This window comes from Lynx rufus, unplaced genomic scaffold, assembly GCF_022079265.1.
Source record: "Lynx rufus isolate CCGP_SWC_20201006 ecotype Redwood Valley unplaced genomic scaffold, mLynRuf1.p SCAF_11, whole genome shotgun sequence".
Taxonomy (NCBI): domain Eukaryota; kingdom Metazoa; phylum Chordata; class Mammalia; order Carnivora; family Felidae; genus Lynx; species Lynx rufus.
In genome coordinates this window covers 66,221,622-66,246,475 of record NW_025814825.1, presented here as the reverse complement: position 1 = coordinate 66,246,475, position 24,854 = coordinate 66,221,622, and the positions used below count along the sequence as shown (strand labels likewise).

Here is a 24,854-nt window from a genome sequence, read left to right as displayed (position 1 = left end):
CCCCCGCCCCCCCCCACCTCTGCTTTGGAACTGGAGGGCGCGGGCAGGTAGAGGGCGAGAGCTCGGGCACACACCCCCTCCCTCCACCCCCACCAACGGGGCCGCCGGGGTGAGAACCGGCTTTGGGCTCGGGATGGGCGGGCAGGCACCAGGGCACCAGATGGCCGTGCCGGCCGAGGTCCCACCTGGGATGCCACCAAGCGGTTCCGGGTCCACGGCAGCGGGAAAGCGGACCCTCTGCACTGCGGCCGGTCTGCCTCCACCAGCATGGGCACCAACGATAACGAGGATAACGAGGGCGCCATCTGCCCCGGGCTTCTCATTTGCACAGGAAGCTCGGCTCCTGCAAGTTCTTGAAACTCCCCTTCATTTCATTCTGTATTTTTCATTTTCTCCTCAATGAAAGGCTGGTTTTGCATGTTTTGGCTTGCAGCTCTGTAACACATACACATAAGTGTGATCCAAATTAGTACTCACAAATGTCATCTTAATTACTTGTTCTGCTGAGCAAAACAGGAAACAATTATTCAAAACATAAAGAAACTTGTGAATACCTTTCTCTCCTGTCACTGACAGGTTCCTTTGACTGCATTCTTGTTTCAGCCTTAAAGAGACAGCAAAGAAAAGGAGGCTCAGGGGGCACAAGGCTGCAGGCCGCCCCCCCTCCCGCCTCCCCCTGGGCTCCTTCCCAAGGTGCTGGGGGTGGGGCTGGGGACCAGAGTCCCCTCCTCCCTCACGCCTGGGCGGCGGGGGGTGGGGGGGGGTGGGGAGGGCCGCCTCCCCAGGGCCGGCTCCCCAGGCCCTACAACCTGGGGAGAAATTGTTTCATGTTTGTGTTTCGAATCAGAAGCAGGAACCGCATTCTCTCCAGATGTATGCCAATTATTGTCAGGCCGCCTTTTAAGGTCTTTCAAGCTTTTAAAGATTATTCAAAGCACTTGAAATGGGCTTCCGTCTAATGCCTCATTTCATTGCATTAAACAGCCTAGTTAATAAAGAATCAATATATTCAAAGGGCAAGGTTATCTTTTGTCTATAAGGGGTGGTGTCATTCTGAACCTTTTATAGTTCAAATGCTGAAAAAGGCCTCGCGAAATCCATACTCATCAAGTGGGTCACTGAGAGCAATAGAGAGGGCCCCTGAAAGGAAAGACGGGCCACTCTCCTTTAAAACAACTCAGCCTTATCTCCTCGCTCGGAGCGCCCAGAGAAGTCCTCCGAAAATGTCAATTTCTCATCAAGACAAGAGGCCGTGATGATCATTTTTTTCCAGAGAATACATACAATTAGGAGAATGCAGAGGGGCGGCCGGGGTGGCGATTTGTAGCGGCTTCTGTCCCCCCGAGCCGCGAGCCCCCTCCCAGCAGATAAGAGGAGTTGTTGATAACTCAAGTGCCAATACGCCAAAGAGCGAGTTTTGAATGTGAGTCCTTGTGCTCCGAGCGCGCCCGGCCGATCCCGGGCCCTGATAACAGCACAGCTTCTAACAGACACGGCAGGTTGGCCCTCACAATTAATGCGATGAATACATCACACAAAAGAGTCGGGAGGCTTTATGCTCGGTGAGACAATCCCCTGTTTTACCCTTCAAGGATTCCTTTTATGTTGGAATAAGGTTGCTTTTAATGAAATTTAAACTCATCAGAGGAAATCAGAAACCTCCAATCAGATTACAAATTGATTTTTTGGTCATTTGTCATTTCCCAGTTTCACAGAGAGCAAGTTGCCAGTCCGGCGCTGGGAGCCAGTGTGCACACAGCTCCCAGCCCCTGGCCCGGGGACAGACGGGAGCAGACTCAGGCCGTTCTGACTCTGCCCCCGCCCAGGTCTGGCGAAGGGAACCCCCGACAGGAGCTGGCACCGCTGAACTTGGAAGCCAGCCATGGCTTAACCTGGGGACTCACGGTGATTTCTAGGTCTGCACTCGTGAGCCACTCATGGCCCACGAGACACTTTCTCTTGGCAGCGTAGGAAGTTTTGGTTCGTACCCACCAACGTCCCGAACCGGCTCTGGGCCACACCTGCACGGCGCCCCAGGGAGTGTCCAGGCCTTATCCACCAACAGCTGGTGATCTGGGGCCACGGTGATACCTGGCTAATTCCTACTCAGCCATCCGTTCTGAGCCCAAATGCTCGCCCCAGGGCGAGGTCTCCCCTTTCTCTCAGGCCAGTTGAGGGAGGCCTGCCCCGTGTGCCCCCCAACCTGGGAGCTACCCAAGGCCACCTGCTGCTGGCCTCCCAGGGGCTCTCCCATCATATGCTGGGTGGACTTCGAGGTTCCTGAGGACAAGACACAGCCGTGCCCTCCTCAACCTCTCATCCTACGCTGGGCACCAGGCCCGGCCCAGGGCAAGGTCAGGGTAGGCACAACTTCAGGAGGAAAGTGAACATCATTCCTGACTCAAGAGTCCTTGGAGATACCCTTTTAAAATGTAATCTCTGAAGTGAGTTGAGTATGCCACACATTTCTGGACAGCACACAAGCACCGTCCCCCCCCACAACACCTGCTGGACCTGGGGGGGTTTGTAGGTCATTTTAGCCACCGCCCCCCCAACACCTGCTGGACCTGGGGGGGTTTGTAGGTCATTTTAGCCACCGCCCCCCCAACACCTGCTGGACCTGGGGGGGTTTGTAGGTCATTTTAGCCACCGCCCCCCCCAACACCTGCTGGACCTGGGGGGGTTTGTAGGTCATTTTGGCCACCGCCCCCCCCAACACCTGCTGGACATAGGGGGGTTTGTAGGTCATTTTGGCCACCGCCCCAACACCTGCTGGACCTCGGGGTTTGTAGGTCATTTTAGCCAACGCCCCCCCCCCCCAACACCTGCTGGACATGGGGGGGTTTGTAGGTCATTTTAGCCACTGCCCCCCCAACACCTGCTGGACCTGGGGGGGTTTGTAGGTCATTTTAGCCACTGCCCCCCCAACACCTGCTGGACCTGGGGGGTTTGTAGGTCATTTTGGCCACTGCCCCCCCAACACCTGCTGGACCTGGGGGGGGTTTGTAGGTAATTTTAGCTACCGCCCCCCCAACACCTGCTGGACCTGGGGGGGGTTGTAGGTCATTTTGGCCACCGCCCCCCAACACCTGCTGGACCTGGGGGGGGTTTGTAGGTCATTTTGGCCACCGCCCCCCCAACACCTGCTGGACCTCGGGATTTGTAGGTCATTTTAGCCACCGCCCCCCCAACACCTCCTGAACCTCGGGGTTTGTAGGTCATTTTAGCCACCGCCCCTCCCCAACACCTGCTGGACCTCGGGGTTTGTAGGTCATTTTAGCCACCGCCCCCCCCAACACCTTCTGGACCTGGGGGGGGTTGTAGGTCATTTTGGCCACTGCCCCCCCCCCAACACCTGCTGGACCTGGGGGTTTGTAGGTCATTTTAGCAATCCCACGGGGCCAGTTCCTCCTCTTAGGTGACAAAACTGTGGTCTGGAGAGGTGACATGACCAGCCTGAAGTCACAGGGCTGGAAGGACCAGGGCCAGAGTCTAAAGAAGTTTCTAGTCTCCAAACCCTGCTCTTTCCACTAACTGAGGTTGCCGACACCTGCAGGGAGGGAGTGGGGGCAGAAAGCGAGAGAGACACTGACCATCTGGAGGGAAGAGAGCCACTGTGCCCCCTGGGGAGTTCCAACCTCGGGAAGGACATGTGCTGCACCCAGGGCTTGACCCAACCAGGCCAGAAGCTGGGAAGTGGCCTGTCCGGCCCCTGTCCCCTGAGGCTCAGATGTCTCTGTGCACACTGGGTGCCCCTGGGGTCCACACGGCATCTGCGGTGTAACCAGGGGCAGAGGGGCTGAGTGCAGGAGTCATTCACGTGGTGCAGGGACAGGAGGGGGACAGGAAGGGGCACTGAGGCAGGCCCCCAGGAGGCAGGGCCAGAGGACTGGGCTGTAAGGCTCGAGTCCTCAGCCAACTCCCCCACCCCAGCCTGGGCTTAGCAAAAGCTTCTGTTATGGGCGACTGAGGAGCAGGATGAGGAAGCAGAGGGAAAGACGGTCCCTAATGGTTTGGCTAGCAGGGTCCGAATGAGCCACAACGAAGTCGGAGGTGTTGGCCAGAAAAGAAATGAATGTCAGAGGGGAGCATGGGCATCCCCCACCCCCGCCCCGTCAGACCACGCCCACTGCTGTGCTGATACTGGGACCGTGGACAGACCCTCACTCAGACCCTGACAGTGGGGTGCGACTCACTAGCTCTGATGAAGCCCGAAACTTGTGTTTCCATCCACGAGACACTGAGCCCTGCACTGGTACTACAGGCCAGCAGAGCCGAGGCTGGTGCGGGCCCGGGGCCACCAGCAGAGACAGAGAGAAACTTGCAACAATTACAACAAAGGGTTTGCATCTCAATATACAACGAGCTTCTGCAAGTCAATAAGACTAGATACCCTGAAGAAAAACAGGCGAAATTCACAGTCGGTTCACAAGGGAACAACACAAGTGATGGATAAGCTTAGGAAAATATAGTCAACCTGACTCAAAAATGCACATCAAAATAATGAGAAGAATTTTTTTTCATCTATTAAATTAGAAAGGATTTTACTTACAAGCTGATCTCAATCCTACTGGTGGAGAAATGGGCATTCTCAGAGTTGTCGATAGAGGAGTGAGTGGGTACAACCCTCTAGAAATCAATTCGACGTTATATCAAGAGACTTAACAATGTTCATATCCTTTGACACACTAATTCCACTGGTAGGAATCAATCTTAAGGAAATAATCAGAGATGAGGCAAGACTTTAAGCACAAGCTTATTCGCTGCAGTAAATATGTACTTAAAAACCCAGGAAGGACCTAAATACCTAAAAATAACAATCATTAACTGAATTATGATATAGCCGTATAACGAATATTATATATTCTACTAAGCCATTAAGATCACGCTGTTAAAGTATATTTAATGAAATGGTGTAAACTACACTAATGGCATAAAATTAAGGTGAAGCAGGAAGATAATAATGTACATATAATTCAAAATTGCCAATTTCTAGATCAAGAGAAGGCAAGAAAGCAAATGTATAATATATATAATATTATACAATAATATATATTTGGAAAAAAATAGTAAAGTTCTAGAGGGACCAACGGTCGGTGCAGGTGGGGGGAGGAAGCGTGCACACCACACTGGAGGTCCCGGGGTCAACCGTGTTGCAAAGCCCCATGGAAGTACAGCTGAGACTGATGCCACAGGTGGTCAGAGACCCAGAAGCTGGCCGACGATCAGAGAGGGCCGGGTTGAGGACGGGTGCCCAGAGGCTCGCAGGGAGGTGGAGCCCGAGGGAGAGATTTCCACAAAGTCCGGCTGGACTCCCTGCTCCTGGCTTTCCCAGCATCCCCTGGGCCTGATTCTGACCTCACTTTTATTTGAACTCCCTCGAAGGGATTTCTGCTGCTAGCAACCAAACAATTTCTGACCAAATGAGGGAGAAAACTTATTTTAAAATCAGCGTCATAAGAAAATCCAAAAGAACTTAAAAAGCATTAAATTCAATGAGTGAAATTTAGCATGACTGATGAATGCAAGGTCAACGTAACAACCATATTTCTACAACCATCACAGTTAACGGAACTTTAAAAACTAATACCATTTATATTACCATAAAAAATGCCAAATACCCAAGAAGAAAGCTACCAATGTTGTACAAGATGTCTGCCCAGGAAACCACACAATTGTTGAGAAATTTCTAAAATCTTCCTAAGTGGAGGCACATAACATATTCATGGATTGTTAGATCACGTGTTGCAAAGATGCCAATTCTCCCTAAAATGGCCAAAGACTCAGTCTCAATGTCAAATTCCAGTAGGCTCTTTACTTGAAGCTGATAAGCTGATTCTGAAGTTTACACAGGAACGCAAATGACCCAAGAGGAGCCAAGGCAATGGGGAGGGAGTGGGAAGCTTGAACACTCACAGTTCTGGAGGCTGCGTGTCTAAGAACAAGGTGCCGACAGGTGTGGTTGTCGGTGAGGGCCTCTTCCTGGCTTGTGGGCAGCTGCCTTCTCCCTGTGCTCACATACAGACAGAAGAAGGGCTTTCAGCTCCTACAGGGCACGACTCCCATCACAGGGGGCTCACCCCCATGATCTCATTTAAACCTAATCACCTCCCAAAGGTCCATCTCCAAATATCATCACACTGCTGGGGGTGGGGGTGGGGCAGGAGGGCTTCAACATATGGATCTGGGGAGACAAGTATTCAGAGTCCCTAACACTACCCAAACAAGGTCTCTTAGGCCATAGTAAGCAATACAGTTTGGTATGAAGGCAAGATGAGACAACTTCATGAAATACAGTCCGGAAACAGATCCATATGTGTGTGGCCACCTGATCTGTAACACAGGTGCCACAGCAATGCAGGAAGCTGAGCTGAGAGCAGTGGACATACGTGTGCTACATCAAGTGACTCCCTCTTACACGTGTAGGAGCGCCAGTCAGGATGGCAGGGCACCCTGAGGCAGGACTCCCTGGCTGCGACCAGGGGCTGCTTAAAACCAACGTCAGGAGAACACCCAGGCCCTCTGAACAGAAGGAGCAAGGAGATGGGGTGACGAGCACCCATCTGCCTGGGCAGGCTGCTGAGGGCCGAGGCCCGCGGGAGGCAGGAGGCTGCTACGGGGTAGAACAGAACCCAAACCTGCTCCCCTCCGCCAAACTGCTGGACGGGGTGGGGCCTCTGCACTTTGCTCTCACAGGGAGTTGGTAGGGCAGGCATTCTGAGAAGATCAGCTGTTCTGATGCACTCAAGCAGCTTTCAAAAAGACCTGTGGTTTTATTATCGGAAGGAATTAAAGACCTAAATACATGGGAAAACACCGCATGTTCACCATTGGAAGACAGTATCGTCAGGATGACAATGTTTCCCAGCTGCAGATTCAATGGTCCACAGATTCGAGGCAACCCCTGTCAGAACCACCACTGGCTTTTTCTAGAAACCAACCAGCGGATCCTAAAATTCATATGGTACTGGCACAGGACCCAGAACAACCAGACCCTCTCATAAAAGAACAACAGAGTCGGAGGACTCTACTTCCTGATTTCAAAACTTACTACAAGGAAAGAAAAGAAAGAAAAGAAAGAAAAGAAAGAAAGAAAGAAAGAAAAGAAAAGAAAAGAAAAGAAAACAAAGAAAAGAAAGAAAGAAAGAAAAAAGAAAGAAAGAAAGAAAAGAAAGAAAGGAAGGAAAGAAAGGAAAGAAAGAAAGAAAGAAAGAAAAGAAAGAAAAAAGAAAGAAAGGAAGGAAAGAAAGAGAGAAAGAAAAGAAAGAAAAAAGAAAGAAAAGAAAGAAAGGAAGGAAAGAAAGAAAAGAAAGAAAAAAAGAAAGCAAGAAAGAAAGAAAAGAAAGAAAGAAAGGAAGGAAAGAAAGGAAAGGAAGAAAGAAAGAAAGAAAAGAAAGAAAAGAAAGGAAGAAAGAAAGGAAAGAAAGGAAGAAAGAAAGAAAAGAAAGGAAGGAAAAAGAAAGAAAGAAAAGAAAGAAAGGAAGGAAAAAAGAAAGAAAGAAAAGAAAGAAAGAAAAGAAAGAAAGGAAAGAAAGAAAGAAAGAAAGAAAGGAAGGAAGGAAAGAAAGAAAGAAAAAAAAGAAAGAAAGAAAGAAAAGAAAGAAAGGAAGGAAAAAAGAAAAAAAGGAAAGAAAGAAAGAAAGGAAGGAAGGAAGGAAAGAAAGAAAGAAAGAAAAGAAAGAAAAGAAAGAAAGAAAGAAAGAAAGAAAAGAAAGAAAGGAAAGAAAGAAAGGAAGGAAGGAAGGAAGGAAGGAAAGAGAAAGAAAGGAAGAAAGAAAGAAAGAAAGAAAGAAAGAAAAGAAAGAAAGGAAAGAAAGGAAAGGAAGAAAGGAAGAAAGGAAGAAAGAAAGAAAGAAAGAAAGGAAAGAAAGAAAGGAAAGAAAGGAAAGAAAGGAGGAAAGAAAGGAAGAAAGAAAGGAAGGAAGGAAGGAAGGAAGGAAGGAAGGAAAGAAAGAAAGAAAAGAAAGAAAGAAAGGAAAGAAAGGAAAGAAAGGAGGAAAGAAAGGAAGAAAGGAAGAAAGAAAGAAAGAAAGAAAGGAAAGAAAGGAAAGAAAGGAAAGGAAGAAAGAAAGAAAGAAAGAAAGAAAAGAAAGAAAGAAAGGAAAGAAAGGAAAGAAAGGAGGAAAGAAAGGAAGAAAGGAAGAAAGGAAGGAAGGAAGGAAGGAAGGAAGGAAGGAAAGAAAAGAAAGAAAGAAAGGAAAGAAAGGAAAGAAAGGAAGAAAGAAAGAAAGAAAAGAAAGGAAGGAAAAAAGAAAGAAAGAAAAGAAAGAAAGGAAAGAAAGAAAGAAAGAAAGGAAGGAAGGAAGGAAGGAAAGAAAGAAAGAAAGAAAGAAAGAAAGAAAAGAAAGAAAGAAAGAAAGAAAAGAAAGAAAAAAAAGAAAGAAAGAAAGAAAGAAAGAAAGAAAGAAAGAAAAGAAAGAAAGAAAGGAAAGAAAGGAGGAAAGAAAGGAAGAAAGGAAGGAAGGAAGGAAGGAAGGAAAGAAAGGAGGAAAGACAGAAATCAAGCCAGTGTAGTAGTGGATGCACACCCAGATCAGTGGCGTAGAACTGGGAGTCCAGAGATAACCCTGTGTATTTACGGCCAACTGATTTTTGACAAGGGTACCAGGGCCATTCAAGGGGAAAAGAACGGTCTCTTCAGCAAACAGTGCTGGACAACTGGAGAGCCACACACAGAGAACGGAAGTGGATCTTACCTCACACCGTATACAAAAAGTAACTCCAAAGCAGATCAAAGACCTACGCGTAAGAGCCAAGACCGTGAAGCCCTGAGAAGAACACACAGGGGTGTCTCCAGGGCTTCAGATTTGACAACAGCTGTCATGTGAACTGGCAACTGTGTGCGCGATGGAGTGGACGTGGTGTGCATCTTAGATGTGACACCGAAACCACGAATCACAGAAGTAACAACAGATACGCTGAACTTTGGCTCAACGGAAAGTATCTGTGTTTCAAAGACATCATCAAGACCGCGAAAAGACAGCCCACAGGATGGGAGAAACTACTTGAAAATCATGTATCTGAAGGGGCGCCTGCATCCAGACTGTGTGAAGAATGCTTTCAGACACAGGCAGTAAAAGGACAAGTGACTCCGTTTGAAAGGGCAAATGATCAGAAACGGGCATTTCTTTCCAGAAGACACACCGATGGCCAACAAGCACACGAAACGAGGCTCGACGTCATCAGTCACCAGGGAAACGCAGGTCAAAACCACAAGGAGGCGCCCCTTCACGCCCACCAGGACAGCCAGGATCTCAAAGTCCCAGGGCAGCCTGGCCCCTCACGCTGCTGGTGCGGGTACAGAAACTGGGGCGGCCGCTTTCCACAGACCAGCACCTTCTCAGAGGGGTGAGCCCTCCCCCTGTGGCCCAGTATTTCCATTCCTACTTACGTACCCGAGGGACACGAACTCTGCGTTGACACACAGACTGTGCATGCCAATGTTTACAGCAGCATAACCGTAACAGCCGAAAGGTAGAAATAACCCAAAAGTCCGTTATGGATGGATTTTAAAATTGTGGTGCGCCCACACATTGGAACATGATTCAGTTGTAAAGGGGACACAGATGAACTTTGAAAACATGACGTTTTTTATTATTTTTTTTAATGTTTGCTCATTTTTGAAAGAGAGACAGAGTATAAGTGGGGGAGGAGCAGAGAGAGGAGACACAGAATCCGAAGCAGGCTCCAGGCTCCGAGCTGTCAGCACAGAGCCCGATGCGGGGCTAGAACCCACAAACGGTGAGATCATGACTGAGCCGAAGCCGGACGCTCAAACGACTGAGTCTCCCAGGCGCCCCTGAAAACATTATGCTTAAGTGCAGGAAGCTGATCCCCAAAAACCAAGTTTCCATTTATATGCAACATCCGGAGCAGGCAAATCACAGAAACAGAAAATAGATGAGTGACTGCTGAGAGCGGCAAACACGGGGCGAGAGGGGGTGATTAGCTAAAGAAACATGAGGGGAGATTCTTTCTGAGGTGATAAAATGTTCTAAAATTGACTGTGGTCAAAACCACTAAATTGTACATTTTATTTATTTTTTATGTCTTTTGAGACAGAGTTAGAGAGAGAGAGAGAGAGAGAGAGAGAGAACGCGTGCACACCAGTGGGGGAGGGGCAGAGAGACAGGGAGAGAGAATCTTAAACAGACTCTATGCTCAGCGTGGAGCCCAAAGCAGGGCTCGATCCCATGACCCTGGGATCCTCATCTGAGTCAAAATCAAGAGTCAGGCTTAAGAGACTGAGCCACCCAGGTGCACCTTAATTGTACCCTTTAAATGGGAAATTAAAAAAAAAATTTTTTTAATGTTTATTTATTTTTGAGAGAGAGACAGAGAAAGACAGACTGTGAACAGGGGAAGGGCAGAGAGAGAGGGAGACACGGCATCCGAAGCAGGCTCCAGGCTCCGAGCTGTCAGCACAGAGCCCGATGCGGGGCTCGAACCCATGAACTGTGAGATCAAGACCTGAGCCAAAGTCGGATGCTTAATTGACCGAGCCCCCCAGGTGCCCCTAAATGGGTAAATTTTAAGGTACGTGAATTATCTCAATAAAGCTGTCATAAAGAAGTCCTGTGGTTTTATCAGAGCAGAAGAAGAAAAATCAACATTCCATGGAGAATCAGTCTTCAGGCTTTTGGTTTTTTGAGGAAACCACGTTTCCTCGAGGACGTTGCTGGGACTCGAGTCCCAGCTGAGTGCGAGAGCCATTGGTGCTGCACACGTGCCCTCGTCTTCCTCCCACCTGCTGCTCCCCAGGACTTAGTGTCCACAAGCTGTAGGAGGCAAGGTGTCACAGGGGCCCCTACTCCGCATCTCCAGGCCACACAGGCCAGATCACAGCCTGGGTCCTACCTGGGGTGAGGTGATGCCTCACGTGACCCCCGGTGAGCCAGCCCGCCCCACCCCAGCTCTGCCTGGGCTGTTCTGAAGCTGCCCTTGGTCCCCCGCGGAGCATACACACTGGGTTCCTCATCGAAGGTAATTTCCAGAAGTTACATTTTCTTGAAGAGAAAAAGCAGCCTTCAAAAGGATGGCTTTTTATTTTTTTTTAAAGAATTTTTTTTTTCCACGTTTATTTATTTTTGGGACAGAGAGAGACAGAGCATGAACGGGGGAGGGGCAGAGAGAGAGGGAGACACAGAATCGGAAACGGGCTCCAGGCTCTGAGCCATCAGCCCAGAGCCTGACGCGGGGCTCGAACTCCCGGACCGCGAGATCGTGACCTGGCTGAAGTCGGACGCTTAACCGACTGCGCCACCCAGGCGCCCCAAGGATGGCTTTTTTAAATGGCTTCATTGGGCGTGCCTGGGTGGCTCAGTCGGTTGAGTGTCCGACTTCAGCTCAGGTCATGATCTCACAGTTTGTGAGTTCAAGCCCCGTGTGGGGCTCCGTGCTGACAGCTCGGAGCCTGGAGCCTGCTTCGGATTCTGTGTCTCCCTCTCTCTCTCTCCGCCCCTCCCCCCACTCGCACTCTGTCTCTCTCTCTCAAAGATGAATAAAAACATTAAAAAAATAAAATGGTTTTATTATTTTCTGAACATTCCAGAATACTCCTACTTTTTAAACGCCACAGTCCTGCGTATTAAATTTCCTCAAAACTTATGTCATTAAGCTGGATATCCGAAATCTCAGCCGATCCCACTTCTCCACCCTGGTCTGAGCCACACCTGTGCTGCTCTGGCTCGAGACACCAGTGGCCCAATACGTCCCTCTGCTTTTCCTCCCCCCCACCCCCATCTTTCTCAGCACAGCTGCCAGAGCATCTCCTAAATTCGGGGCAGACCACCTTCACCGCATTCTGTCTGGAGTTCTCCCAGTGGCCTCGAGGATGTACACAGTCAGCCCCACAGTCCCCTCCTCTCCACCAACCCACCCCCCGCAAGTGCCCCAGCTCCAGGGTATGGACTACAAGCATTTGCTGTGCTCCCCCAACTCAGGTCCTGCACCCTGAGGTGTCCTTGCCTGCTCTGAAATTAACACCCTTACCCCAACCACCACCCACATGCCTTCTCCCTCTTTCTTTTACTCAGTGTTTCTCCCTACTACCCACACATTCAACTGGCTTCCATACTGTCATCCATTAGAGCATAAGCCCCTTGAGGAGGGGGGGGGCTTGTCTGCTTGGATCATCGCTGTAGCCCCAGCACCCTCAGCGCTCGCAAACCAAACTTTCCAGGACCCTTGGACTGAGGCACCTGCTTCTATGCTCAGGATATGTGGTTTAGTATCTCTCCCTGTTGGCCCTTGAGAGCCCAGGTTTTGTCATCCAGTGTGGTTTTGCTCTGAACACATATTTTTTTTTGTGTTAATTTGTGGTATACACTCTTCAAAGTGACAGGACAAGAAAAAACTCCTGCTGGGGCACCTGGGTGGCTCAGTCGGTTAAATACCTGACTTCGACTCAGGTCGTGCATGATCTCGCAGTTTGTGAGTTCGAGCCCCGCGTCGGGCTCTGTGCTGATGGCTCAGAGCCTGGAGCCTCCTTCAGATTCTGTCTCCTTCTCTCTCTGCCCCTCCCCCACTCACGCTCTGTCTCTCTCCGCGATAAATTAAAAAACATAAAAAATTAAAACAAACAAACAAAAAAAGAACAGAAGGCCTGCAAGAGACCCACGGCCCCCCAGAGGCCAAGGAAACTCCAGAACATCAGCTCTGTTGGAGTATTTGTGGCGGTCTCACCGTGGGCTGGGCCAGGTCCTGGGCCAACAGCAAGACAGGGATTAAGCAGGTAAGAATCCATTTGTACCTGCTCTTGTAACCCAAGCTTGTTGTAAAAATCAAAGTCATGCACATGGAGACGAAGGAAGAGATAATTCTCCTCCACCCCAGCTCTGCCTGAAGTCCTCTTCCCTGGTGATACACTGTTACCAAACAGCTGTCAGGCTTTCTAGACCTTGTTCAAAGGACTTCACAAGATACCCATTTCCATATAGTTAAAAAACTGCAACACCGAGCATGGCTTTTATATGTTCTGCATCATGTTTCCCCAATAATCTTCCCCTTGTTGGTACATGGGGTCCACTCCATTTATTCTACTGGCTGTAGAGAAGGAAGTGCATTTATTTAATCTGCCCCCACCACTGAGAACATTTCACTTTCTGTGCTGTTAAAAACAATGGTATAGCAACAAAAAGGAGAAGATAAAACTGTTAAAGATACCATTTTTTAAAGAAAGGTACCATTTACGATGGTAGCAGAACATCAAATATCTAAGGATAAATTGAGTAGAAATTGTTCCAAACTGGTACAAAGAAAACCACAAAACAGAGTTGAGAAATATTTTAAAGGTCTAAATAACTGGAGGGATATGCTCTGTGGGCTTAAAAACATAATAAAGTAGAGGTAAATTTTCCCAAAATTTATCTGTAGATTAAACACAATAAAAATATCAGCAGGTTTAGCGTTGTGGAAAAGAACAAGCTGAACCTAAAAGTTATATGGGCAGGCAGATGTCCACGCATGGTCAAGGTAATCTTGAAGAAAGACGAAACTGGAAAACTTAGACCACAAACTATCTAGACTTACTTTAAACTGGAGAGTACTACTGATGCAAGGATGGCTCAAAAGTCCAAGCCAATGGAACACAGGGTCCCGAGACAGACCCACACGTGACCAGGTGGGGCTGGGCCAACAAGTGGCTAACTAAGCCTCCTGTACAGAATTTTAACCCCTGTCTCACACCATACAGAAAAATCAAGTCCAGATGGATCTGTGGCTGAATGTAGCAGATAAAGTTTCCAGAGGGAAACACAGGAGAGTATGTTTATAAATATGCCAGGCAAAGATATATTAAATAGGACACAAAAAGCTTCAACCATAAGTTGTTAAGTTGGACCACCTTACAATTAAGTAATTCTGTTCTTCAAAACAGTAACTTCAGCAGCATGAAAACACAAGCCTTAGAGTGGGAGAAGGTATTTGCTAGGCAGATACCTGACAGAGAACTCATCTCAGAATATAAAGAAGTCCCACATATCAATAAGAAAAAACAGAGAGCTTAATAAAAAAAAATGGACAAAAGACTTGAACAGGAAATTCACAGAAATAATCAATAAACACAAAAAAGATCCTAAAGTTCACTTATCACCAGGGATATGAAAAATAAACCACAAAGAGGAATGACTACCCTCTACCGGAATGGGCTAATTATGGTAAATCAGGTAATACCAGGTTTTGGCAAATACATAAACCAAGAGGAACTCTCACACACTGCTGGTGTGAGTATAAATCGGTACCACTATTTTAGTCAATTCTTTGGTAGGACCTAGTAAAGCTGCACATTATGACTCTGCAATCCCAGTGCCAGCTGCACACCCCACAGCAATGTGCACATGTATACTGAGTCACATGAAAAAACATGCTAATAACAGCATTGGGTTCTACTAGCTTCATTGAAGCATAACTGACATACAGAAAACTGCATATTTAATGTACAGAACTTGACAAGTTTGGACATATACACACACCCAATACACCACCACCTCAATCAAGGTAACAGACATATCCTTCACTTTGCAAAGTTTCCATGAGCAGCACTGTTTTTTTTTAAGTTTATTAATTTATTTTGAGAGACAGAGAAAGAGAGCACGGGAGGGGCAGAGAAAGAGGGAGAGAGAGACTCCCAAGCAGGCTCAGCCTTGTCATTGCAGAGCCCGACGTGGGGCTCAAACTCATGAACTGTGAGATCATACCCTTCGCTGAAATCAAGAGTTGGATGCTTACTCGAGCCACCCAGGCACCCCCGCAGCACTATTTTTAATATCCCCCAAATGGAAACATGTCCATCAATAGTAAAATGAAAAAATAAAATTGTGGCATATTCATATAATATAAATATTCTATACAACAATGAAAACAGATTTCTTATTACTACACGCACTCACATGGATGAACCCTTCCTAACGCAACGTTGACTGCGAGAAGCCAGACATAAAAAGGGAACACACTATGTGATTTCCATTTACATAAAGGTCAAAAATAGGCAAAAGGAATCAGTGCGAAAGGTCCAAGTTGAGGTACCCTTGGGTGGGGTAGTGGCGACTAGGAGAAGGTAGGAGGGATCCTGTATGTTCGTTCACTTTGTAAAAACCCACAGATCCCCATGCTTATGATTCTTGAACGTCTTAGTGCCAGTATTTTCCTTCAACAAAAGTTTACACTGAGAGATGCTACAAAGAACATCCTTGTAACTCGTATGTTTGTGCATAAATCAGTATTTTTGTAAGGAATTGCTCCTGAAGTAGAATGGTTAGTTCACTTTTTAAACATGAACTTTAAATTTGGATTAGGTATTTCCAAATGGTCTCATTTACCCACATAACATGTAAGAGAGTATGTCTTTTTTTCTTTTTTTTATGTTTTGACAGTTACTTTTGTATATGTGTGTGTGTGTGTGTGTGTATGTATACATGTATGTGTATATATATGTGTGTATATATATATATATAATTTTATATATATATATATATATATATATATATATATAAAATTTATTGTCAAATTGGTTTCCATGCAATGCCCAGTGCCCTCCTCAATGCCTATCACCTACTTTCCCCACTCCCCCACTCCCCCACCCTCCATCAACTCTCAGTTTGATCTCAGTGTTTAAGAGCTTCCTATGGTTTGCCTCCTTCCCTCTCTGAAACGTTTTTCCCCCCTTCCCCTCCCCCATGGTCTTCTGTTAAGTTCCTCAGGATCACATAAGAGTGAAAACATATGGCATCTGTCTTTCTCTGCCTGATTTACTTCACTTAGCATAATACCCTCCAGGTCCCTCCACGTTGCTACAGATGGCCAGATTTCATTCTTTCTCATCACCAAGTAGTATTCCATTGTATATATAAACCACATCTTCTTTATCCATTTGTCAGTTGATGGACATTTAGGCTCTTTCCATAATTTGGCTATGGTTGAAAGTGCCACTATAAACATGGGGGTACAAGTGCCCCTATGCATCAGCCCTCCCGTATCCCTTGGGTACATTCCTAGCAGTGCTATTGCTGGGTCATAGGGTAGGTCTATTTTTAACTTTTTGAGGAACCTCCACACTGTTTTCCAGAGCAGCTGCACCAGTGTGCATTCCCACCAAGAGTGCAAGAGGGTTCCCGTTTCTCCACATCCTTGCCATCATCTATAGTCTCCTGATTTGTTCATTTTAGCCACTCTGACTGGCGTGAGGTAATATCTGAGTGTGGTTTTGATTTGTATTTCCCTGATAAGGAGTGACGTTGAACATCTTTTCACGTGCCTGTTGGCCATCTGGATGTCTTCTTTAGAGAAGTGTCTATTCATGTTTTCTATCCATTTCTTCACTGGATTATTTGTTTTTCGGGTGTGCAGTTTGGGGAGTTCTTTATAGATTTTGGATACTAGCCCTTTGTCTGATATGTCATTTGCAAATATCTTTTACTATTCCATCGGTTGCCTCTTAGTTTTGTTGATTGTTTCCTTTGCAGTGCAGAAGCTTTTTATCTTCATGAGGTCCTAATAATTCATCTTGGCTTTTAATTCCCTTGCCTTTGGAGACGTGTCAAGTAAGAAATTGCTGCGGCTGAGGTCAGAGAGGTTTTTTCCTACTTTCTCCTCTAGGGTTTTGATGGTTTCCTGTCTCACATTCAGGTCCTTTATCCTTTATTTTGAGTTTATTTTTGTGAATGGTGTAAGAAAGTGGTCTAGTTTCATTCTTCTGCATGTTGCTGTCCAGTTCTCCCAGAACCATTTGTTAAAGAGACTGTCTTTTTTCCATTGGATATTCTTTCCTGCTTTGTCAAAGGTTAGTTGGCCATACATTTGTGGGTCCAATTCTGGAGTCTCTATTCTATTCCATTGGTCTATGTGTCTGTTTGAGAGTATCTGTTTTTGAAAGTCCTGGCTAGAGCAATCAGGTAAGAAAAATAAATAAAAGTCATCAGAATTGGAAAGAAGCAACATTGTCTCTATTTGCGGATGACACAATTTTACAGAAACAGAATCCTAAGTTCCACCAAAATACTATTAAATCCCATCAATGAATTCAGTAAAATTGCAAGATACAAAATCAATACACAAAACCATTACTGTTTCTATACACTAACAAAAATTATCTGAAAAAGAAATAAAGACAATAATCCTATTTACAAAAGCATCAAAACCAATAAAATACTTAGGAATAATTTTAACTGAGGAGGTCAGAGATCTCGGCACTGAAAACGATAAGATATTGATGAAAGAAACTGGAGACACAAATAACTGGGAAGATACCCTATGTGCATGGATTGGAAGAACTGGTATTATTAAAATGTCCACATACTACCCTCAAAGCCATCTATAGACCCCATGCAATCCCTATCAAAATCCCAGAGAACAAACAGTCCAACAATTTGTATGGAAGCACGAAACACACTGAGAAGCCAAAGCAACCCTGAGAAAGAACAAAGCCGGAGGCATCACCCACCCTGATTTCAAGCTGTTACAAAACTCGAGTAATGAGAACACTATAGGACTGGCATAAAAACAGACATGCAGACCCATTAAACAGAACTCAGAGTCCAGAAGTAACCCACACGCATACCATTGGCTAATACTTGACAAGGAAGTCAACAATATTCAATGGAGAAAATATAGTCTTTTCAAAATTAGAAATTCACATGTAAAGAAGTCAACCTACAGCTTATACCACTCACAAAAATTAACTCAAAGTGTTTGACTAAAGACTTAATTTGAAACCACAAAACTCTCAGAAGAAAACAGAGGGGAGAGAAGCATTTTGGCTTTGACAATAATTCTTTTTTTTGGATAGGACACCTAAAATGCAAATAAAAAAAAATAAACAAGGGGGCCCACATTTAGCTAATAAGCTTCTGCACAGAAGAACAAAAATCCATCAATGAAGTGACAAGGTAACCTATAGAATGGGAGAAAACACTTGTAAACCACCCATCTGATAAGGCTCAATTTAAACAAATGTAAGCAATACATAAAACTCGATAGCAAAAAAAAAAAAAAAATCAATTAAAAAGGGCAAAAGTCCTACACAGACATTTTCCCCAGATATTCAAATGGCCAACAGGTATATGAAAAGGTGCTCAACATCACTAATGATTGGGGAAATGCACACCCAAACCACAATGAGAGGTCATCTCTTGCCTTGAAGGATTCATCATGGAAGACAAGAGGCCAACGTTGGTGAGAACGTGGAGAATGAGAACCGCTGTGCACAGTTGTGGGAATGCACACTGGTGCAGCTTCTAAGGAAAACAGTATAGAGATTCCTCAAAGAATTAAAAATAGAACTACCATATGATCTACTATGTTCACTTCTGGGTCTACATCCAAAGGAAATGATGTCACCTTCCCAAGGGGTATGTGCACCCCTGTGTTTACTGCAGCATATTTACAATAGTCACGTCATGGAAACAATCTACGTGTCCAACAATGAATGAAGAAAATGTGATATATATATACATAATATACATACACACGCACACATACAATGGGATACTATTCTGCCATAAAAAATGAAGGATTTGTGACAACGTGGATGAACCTTGAGGGAATTATGCTAAGTGAAATAAATGAGACAGAAAAAAGACAAATACTGTGTGATCTCACTTCTAGGTGGAATCTAAAAAACTAAACTCATAGAAACAGACCAGATGAGGTTGCCAGACATGGGGGTGGGGTTGGAGGGTCTGGGTTACAATCTTTCAATTTGTAACTTGTAAGAAATGAGTTCTAGTAATACTGCTTCATATACTTGAAAGTCGCTAAGAAAGAAGATCTTAAAAGTTCTTATTACAAGGAAAAAGTATGTTTTATAACTGTGAGGTGATGGACATTAGTGAACTTGACTGTGGTGATCATTTCACAATTGATACATGTATCCAATCATCATGGACACCTCAAACTGATACAATGTTACATGTCAATTATATCTCAGTGTAACTGGAAAGTAATTTAAAAATCTTTTGCTGCCTATCTTTACTCACAATAGTTCATTGCTTCATTTAAAAATAGTTGTCATAAAAGGATAAATACTTCATGATTCTAATCTGAGGTCCCCACAGCAGTGAAATTCACAGACACAGAAAGCAGAAAGGTAGTTGTCAGGGGCTGGGGTGGGGGGAGGGGACAGGCAGCTAGGGTTTCATGCGCCAGAGTTCCAGTTGCGCAAGATGGGGAAGTTTTGAAGATGATGGCATCGAAAGGTACAAAGCAGACGTGCTCAACTATGCTGACCTGTACTCTTAGAAATAGTGAAAATGACAAATGTTGTTTATTTCAGCACAATTTTTAAAAAATTTTTAAAAATTACTTATTGAGTGGCTACTAGATATCAGGCAGTGTGCTACGTGCTGGGGACAAAGCTGTGACTCAAAGGACAAACATTTACTGCTCTTGAGAGACTTACATTGTGGCAAGGCTGCTGTTAGTCAAACTTTTTGCTAATCTAGAGCAGAAACAAATGACATAGAAACTGAACAAACAACAGAACAGATCAACAAACCAGGAGCTGGTTCTTTGAAGAGATCAACAAAATTGATAAACCCAAAAAAGAGAGGTGGGGGGGGAGGGCCCATGGTGGAGGTGGGGGGGGTGGGGAGGAAGGGAGGACTCAAATAAACACATTCATAAGTGAAAGAAAAGAAATAACAATCAACACCACACATATACAATTATATGAAATTATTATGAAAAATTCTATGCCAACAAACTGGACAATGTAGAGAAATGGATAAATGCCTAGAAACATATATTCTACTAAAACAGAATTAGGAAGAGATAGAAAATCGGAACGGACTGATTACCAGCAATGAAATTGAGTCAGTAATCAAAAAACTGCCAACAAGCAAAATTCCAGGACGAGACGGCTCCACAGATGAATTCTACCATTCTCAAACTACTCCAAAAAAAAAAAAAAAAGAGGAAGAAGAATTTCCAAATTCATTCTACGAAGCCCACATTATCCTGATAACAAAACCAGATAAAGACACCACAAAAAAAGAGAACTACAGGCCAGTACCTCTGATGAACATAAAGGCAAAATTCCTCAACAAAATACCAGCAAACTGAATCCAACAATACATTAAAAACGTCATTCACCACAATCAAGTGGGATTTGTTCCCGGGGTGCAAGGGTGGTTTAATATTTGCAAATCAATGTGATACATCACATCAATGGGAGAAAGGGATAAAAACCGTATGATCATTTTAATAAATGCAGGAAAAGCAGTTGACAAGGTACAACGTTCATTTATGGCAAAAAAAGCTACAAAAAAAATTAACAAAGTAGGTTTAAAGGGAATGTACCTCAACATAGTAAAGGTTTCACGTGAAAAACTCATAGCAAACATCATACTCAATGGGGAAAAACTGAGAGCTCTTCCCTTAAGGTCAGAAACAGGACAAGGATGTCCACTGTCACCACATTTACTCAACATAACATGCGAAGTCCTAGCCACAGCAAGAAATAAAAGGCATCCGAATTGGTACGGAAGAAGTCAAGTTTTCACTGTTTGCAGATGACCTGATTCTACATGTCGAAAACCCTGAAAATGCCACCAAAAAACGACTAGAACTGATAAATGAGTTCAGGACACAAAATCAATGTGCAGAAATCTGTTGCCTTTCTATGCGCTAATAATGAAGCAGCAGAAAGAGAAATTAAGGAAGCAATCCATTTACAGCTGCACCAAAAACAATAAAATACCTAAGAATAAATGTAACCAAAGACGGGAAAGATGTGCACTCTGAAAACATAAACTGGCGATCAAAGAAGCTGAAGGCGGCACAAAGAAACAGAAAGACATCCCACGCTCAGGGACTAGAAGAACAGACGTTGTTAAAATGTCTACACTCCCCCAAGCAATCCGCAGATTTAATGCAATCCCCCCAAAAGCATCACCAGCAGTGTCCACAGCACTAGAACAAACAATCCTAAACTTTGGAGCCAAGACCCCAAGTAGCTAAGCAATCTTGAGAAAGAAAAACAAAGCTGGAGGCATCACAAGTTGTATTACAAAGCCATAGTAATCAAAACAGTACAGCACCGGCATACGCACAGATCAATGCAGACTAGAAAACCCAGAGACAAACCGACAATTTTATAATCAATGAATCTTTGACAAAGGAGGCCAGAATACGCAGTGGGAAAAAGTCTCTTCAACAAATGGCGCTGGGAAAACTGGGCAGCTACATGCAAAACAATGAAACTGGACCGCTTTCTTACACCGCACACAAAAATAAATTCAAAATGAATTAAAGACCTAAATGTGAGACCTGAAACCATACAAATCCTAGAAGGGAACATAGGTGGTAATTTCTCCGACATTGGCTGTAGCAATATTTTTCTAGATCTGTCTTCTGAGGCAAGGGAAACAAAGCAAAAATAAACTATTGAGACTACGTCAAAATAAAAAGCTTCTGCACAGCACAGGCAACGATCAACAAAACTAAAGACAACCCATGGAATGGGAGAAGACATTTGTAAACGACAGATAAAAGGTTAGTGTCAAAAATATATAAAGAACTTCTATAACTTAACACCCCAAAAAACAAGTAATTCAATCAAAAAAGGGGCAGAAGACATGAACAGACACTTTTCCAAAGACATCCAGATGGCCAACAGACACATGAAAAGATGCTCACCATCATTCATCATCAGGGAAATACAAATCAAAGCCACAAGGAGACCCCACCTCACACCTGTCAGAATGGCTAAAATCAAAACACAAGAAACAACAAGTGTTGGTGAGAATGTGGAGAAAAAGGAACCTTCTTGCACTGCTGATGGCGATGCAAACTGGTGCAGCCAAGTATGGAGTTTCCCCCAAAACTTAAAAATAGAACTACTGTACCATCCAGCAATCGCACTACTGGGTATTTACCCCCCAAATACAAAAACACTGATTCAAAGGGATACGTGCACCTCGGTTCATAGCAGCGTTGTCTACAACGGCCAAATTATGGAAGCGGCCTGAGTGTTCACAGACCGATGAATGAAGAAGAAAGATGTGGAGTATGTATACGTACACAGAGCGGTACTATTCGGCCCTAAAAGGAATGAAATCCCGCCTTCTGCAACAGCATGGATGGGGCTAGAGAGTATGATGCTAAAACAGGGAAAGGCAAATAGCATACGATTTCACTCACTCACGTGTGGAATTTAAGAAACGAAACAAATGGGCGAAGGGAAAAAAAGAGGGAGAGACGCAAATCAAGACACAGAGTCTTATCTACAGAGAACAAAGTGGTGGCTGCCAGAGGGGGGGACTCAGAGTACGCTTGTGACGAACATGTCACCCTACTATGTCACTCCACTGCACACCTGAAGCCAACACAACGTTGCATGTTAACTACACTGGAATTAAAATGAAAACTTGAATTTTTTTTTTTTTGCTGATGTCATTAGTGAGAATGCTACCTTCCTGTTTCAATCTGCATTTTATTATTTTTTTTTAACGTTTATTTATTTTTGAGACAGAGAGAAACAGAGCATGAACGGGGGAGGGTCAGAGAGAGAGGGAGACACAGAATCTGAAACAGGCTCCAGCTCTGAGCCATCAGCACAGACCCCGACGCGGGGCTCGAACTCCCGGACCGCGAGATCGTGACGCTCAACCAACTGAGCCACCCAGGCGCCCCTTATTATTATTTTTAATGTTTATTTATTTTTGAGAGTGAGAGAGAGTGTGGGGGGGGGGGCGGAGAGAGAGAGGGAGACACAGAATCCAAAACAGGCTCCAGGCTGCGAGCTGTCAGCACAGAGCCCGACGTGGGGCTTGAACTCACGAACCGTGAGATCATGACCTGAGCCGAAGTCGGACGCTCAACCGACTGAGCCACCCAGGCGCCCCTCAATCTGCATTTCCTTAACTCCCAGTGAGGTTTAGTGTATTTCACATATTCATGGACCATTTGTTTTCTGTGAAGCACCTGTGGTCATCTCCCCATTTTTCTACTGCGTCGTCTGTTTCTTGTTAATTTGCAGCTGCTCATTGTATTTTGTGGCTCTTACCTCTTTCTCTGTCTATACCTTGCAATGATTTTCTCCAGGTCGACAGCTTTGCTTTGGGCTTGTGTCCCCGTACCCGCCGGCCCCTGCCCTTGGTGATCTGTGCGTCAGCCTTTCCCTCACGGCTTCCACGTCTTTGCTTAGGATGATATTCTCCATCTGAAGATTTAAAAACAAAATTCTCTTACATTGCATCCTGATACTCTGATAGTTTCATGGGTCTTTAATCTCTCTAGAGTTTAATTTTATGTTTGATATGAGGAGAAATTTATTTTTTTTTTAAATATGGGGACGAGTTATACTCAAACCACATACTGAATTATCAGCGCATCCTTTCTGCTGATTTAAAGTATCATAGTGACAATTCCTTATTTTCCTTCCACTGACCTTTTTGGGTTTTCCTTCCCAGACACCATTTATTTTAATTTCTGCAGCTTTTTTTTTTTTTTGAAACGTATTTTTATTCCCAGAAGGGCAAACCTTCTCTGAGAACCTTTAAAAGGTTTTTTCTTGGCTATTTTTGTGCATTTACTCTTCTAAATAACTTCAGAATCAGTGTGATACTACACAGAATTTATAATTTGGAGACTACAGACTTTAAGACACTGAATCTTCCCATTCAGGAACGAAAGAAGTGTCTCCACTTCACCAGAATTTAAGAGCCACTGGGACAAGTGCCCCATAGGACAGGTGGAGAGGGCACTTTGACAACTTGGGAGTTGGCAGACCTTGCTTGGCCAGGGCCAGGGCCAGGGCGGGAAAGAGGAGGTTTGAGGAACAGGAAGGATTCCTTCCAGAAATCCTGTTTTGGTTCACGCGCCAATTCCAAAGCAAGCAGGCCTCTGCAGAGAGCCCTGAGCACCAGCTGACGGAAGGTTCTGGAGCCACGCAGGTGAGTCCACACAGACGCTCACCACTCTCCCGTCTTCTCTGGGGGCGGCTCCCCGGTCCCACCGTGACTGCCCCGTGCACACTTGCGGGGACCTGCTCCCCGCCACCCCCTGGCAGGTGCGGAGGCCTGCTGGCTGCCCGACAGGAGACCACAGCACCTCAGGCACGTGGGTCTACTTTCAAACTGGAGGTGGTGCCTTCTGCAGGGCGTGGCGGCTGCTTCTGGCCGCTTGGGGCCGGAAGGCTGTTCATGTCGCAACACTCAGAATGCTGAGCTCAGGCAAAGGCACAGCCAAGTTCAAACAGCATATTCCGCCACGAAGGGCTGCACAGGACCTTCCCTTGTGCTGTGAAGTCACATCCGTGTGAACTGGACAGGACTCAGGGTTTGGGGTCACAAGGCCTGGTCAAAATCCAGGCTCAAGACCAGAGACCTCAAGAAAAGCCTACACTCCGACTTCTCATCTCTGAGATGGGAACGGTGTCACGGACCGCAGAAGCTGCTGCCCAGGAGAAAGAGGCCACGTGAACTGCAAAGCGCTGTACTCACGTGAGGCATCAGAGGGCTCTGGGCTTTCTCTCCGGGCCCATCGGGCAGCCCCGAGCTGCCTGTTTGACAAGGTCTGATCCATGTGGGGAAACTAAGACACAGAGAAGCAAAGAAATTAAATGAAGCGTCTGTACGGGGGAACTTCTAAGCCAAAGGCAGTTTTTACGGGGGGCGAGAGCATCTCTTGGACATCAGTAAGTTTGTAACGGGCAGCCGTGGAGCAGCGTATGGAGAGTGGGTGCTGGAAATTGTTAGGAATGACTGGTCTCCGCGACGGTCGTTGGAGGAGCTCAGGGATGAGCGGCCGAGACAGGGAACAGAAATAGAAAATACAACTGGAAAAACACAAATCATTCTTGGACACCGGGAAGCTGATACCATTTTCCTTTCTCCCTCCTCTTCCTCTTCTTCCTCCCC

General features: G+C 45.4%; 1 long non-coding RNA gene across 1 annotated transcript; it reads right to left on the bottom strand.

The window, feature by feature from the left end:
• Positions 1-215: 215 nt before the first annotated feature.
• LOC124506768 (uncharacterized) lies at positions 216-24,523 on the bottom strand. The gene is made up of 4 exons (XR_006960874.1): positions 24,438-24,523; positions 23,018-23,155; positions 555-604; positions 216-435 (listed from the first exon to the last, which is right to left on the bottom strand). It is a non-coding gene; the product is annotated as an uncharacterized LOC124506768 (long non-coding RNA).
• Positions 24,524-24,854: the final 331 nt, after the last annotated feature.